We start from the raw sequence: 2,938 nt of genomic DNA, 5'->3' as shown, positions 1-2,938 counted from the left end.
AACAACCACAGCTTCCACAACAACAACCACAGCGGCTCCAACGACAACAATGCCACCTGCCTCAAGAACAACCAAGGCTGTCTTAAGTACCACAGCTCCCCAAACAACAACCAAAGCTACCGTAGCAACCACAGCTGCTGAAACATCAACAGAAGCTGCTGCAACAACAACCACAGCTGCCACAAAAACAACAACTACAGCTTCCCCACCAACAACCACAACTGCCACAACAACAACAACCACAGCTTCCACAACAACAACCACAGCTGCTCCAACGACAACAATGCCACCTGTCTCAAGGACAATCAAGGCTGTCTTTACAACAACAGCTCCCCAAACAACAACCAAAGCTACCGTAGCAACCACAGCCGCTGAATCATCAACCAAAGCTGCTGCAACAACAACCACAGCTGCCACAACAACAACAACCACAGCTTCCCCACCAATAATCACAGCTGCCCCAACAACAACAACCACAGCTGCCCCAGCAACTCCACCTGCCCCAACAACCACAGCTGTCCCAAAAACAACGACAACCACTGCTGTCTCAACAACAACCACAGCTGCCACAAAACCGACAACTACTGCAAAAACAGATGCACCATCAACCACAGCTGCTGTAACAACAACAACCACAACTGCCCCAAAAAGCACAGCTGATACAACAATAACCACAGCTTCCCCAACAACCACTGCTGCCCCGACAACAAAAAACGCTGCTACAACAACCACAGCTGTCGCTGCAACAACAACAACAGCTGCCAATACCACAGCTGTCCCAACAACAACAACAGCTGTCCAAGCAACAATCAAAGCTGCCGCAACAACAACCACAGCTGACCCAACAACAACCACAGCTACCCCAATAACAACCACAACTGCCCCAAAAAGCACAGCTGATACAACAATAACCACAGCTTCCCCAACAACCACTGCTGCCCCGACAACAAAAAACGCTGCTACAACAACCACAGCTGTCGCTGCAACAACAACAACAGCTGCCAATACCACAGCTGTCCCAACAACAACAACAGCTGTCCAAGCAACAATCAAAGCTGCCGCAACAACAACCACAGCTGACCCAACAACAACCACAGCTACCCCAACAACAACCACAACTGCCCCAACAACAACCACGGCTGTCCCAACACCCACGGCTACCCCGACAATAACCACAGCTGCCCCAACAACTACCACAGCTGCCCCAACAACAACCACAGCTGCCCTAACAACAACCACAGCTGCTCCAACAACCACAGCTGCCTTGACAACAACCACAGCTGCTCCAACAACTACAGCTGCCCCAACAACAACCACAGCTGGTCCAACAACCACAGCTGCCACGACAACAACCACAGCTGCTCCAACAACAACAACAGCTTCCCCAACAACAACCACAGCTGCCCCAACAACAACCACGGTTGCCACAACAACAACCACGGCTGGTCCGACAACAACCACAGCTGCTCCAACAACAACTACAGCTGCTGCAACAACAACGACAGCTGTCCCAGCAACAACCACAGCTGCCCCCACAACTACCACAGCTGCCCGAACAACAACCACAGCAACTCCAACAACCACAGCTGCCCAAACAAGAACCAAAGCTACTCCGACAACCACAGCTGCTGAAACAACAACCACAGCCGCTCCAACAACAACAATGCCACCTGTCTCAAGAACAACCAAAGATCTCTTAACAACCACAGCTCCCCCAATAACAACCAAAGCTACTGTAGAAACCACAGCTGCTGAAACATCAACCAAAGCTACTGTAGAAACCACAGCTGCTGAAACATCAACCAAAGCTGCTGCTCCAACAACCACAGCTTCCCCGACAACAACCACAGCTTCTCCAACAACCACTGCTGCCTTGTCAACAAAAACAGCTGCTACAACAACCACAGCTGCCGCAACAACAACCACAGCTACCCCAACAACAACCACAACTGCCCCAACAACAACATCGGCTGTCCCAACAACCACGGCTGCCCCGACAATAACCACAGCTGCCCCAACAACAACCACAGCTGATCCGACAACCACAGCTGCCCTGACAACAACCACAGCTGCTCCAAAAACTACAGCTGCCCCAACAACAACCACAGCTGCTCCAACAACCACAGCAGCCCCGACAACAACCACAGCTGCTCCAACAACCACAGCTGCCGTGACAACAACCACAGCTGCTCCAACAACAACCACAGCTTCCCCAACAACAACCACAGCTGCCCCAACAACAACCACGGCTGTCCCAACAACAACCACGGCTGGTCCAACAACAACCACAGCTGCTCCAACAACAACTACAGCTGCTGCAACAACAACTACAGCTGCTGCAACAACAACCACAGCTGTCCCAGCAACAACCACAGCTGCCCCCACAACTACCACAGCTGCCCCAACAACAACCACAGCTACTCCAACAACCACAGCTGCCCCAACAACAACCACGGCTGCCCGGACAACAACCACAGCCGCTCCAACGACAACAATGCCACCTGTCTCAAGAACAACCAAAGATCTCTTAACAACCACAGCTCCCCCAATAACAACCAAAGCTACTGTAGAAACCAAAGCTGCTGAAACATCAACCAAAGCTGCTGCTCCAACAACCACAGCTTCCCCGACAACAACCACAGCTTCTCCAACAACCACTGCTGCCTTACCAACAAAAACAGCTGCTACAACAACCACAGCTGCCGCAACAACAACCACAGCTACCCCAACAACAACCACAACTGCCCCAACAACAACATCGGCCGTCCCAACAACCACGGCTGCCCCGACAATAACCACAGCTGTCCCAGCAACAACCACAGCTGCCCCCACAACTACCACAGCTGCCCCAACAACAACCACAGCTGCCCCAACAACAACCACAGCTACTCCAACAACCACAGCTGCCCCAACAACAACCACGGCTGCCCCGACAACA

Source organism: Semicossyphus pulcher, unplaced genomic scaffold, assembly GCF_022749685.1.
Source record: "Semicossyphus pulcher isolate SPU_LCO1_2020_fin unplaced genomic scaffold, fSemPul1.0.p SCAF_5, whole genome shotgun sequence".
In the NCBI taxonomy this organism is placed as follows: Eukaryota; Metazoa; Chordata; class Actinopteri; order Labriformes; family Labridae; genus Semicossyphus; species Semicossyphus pulcher.
The sequence above is the reverse complement of the archived record's forward strand: the minus strand, read 5'-3'. Positions refer to the sequence as shown.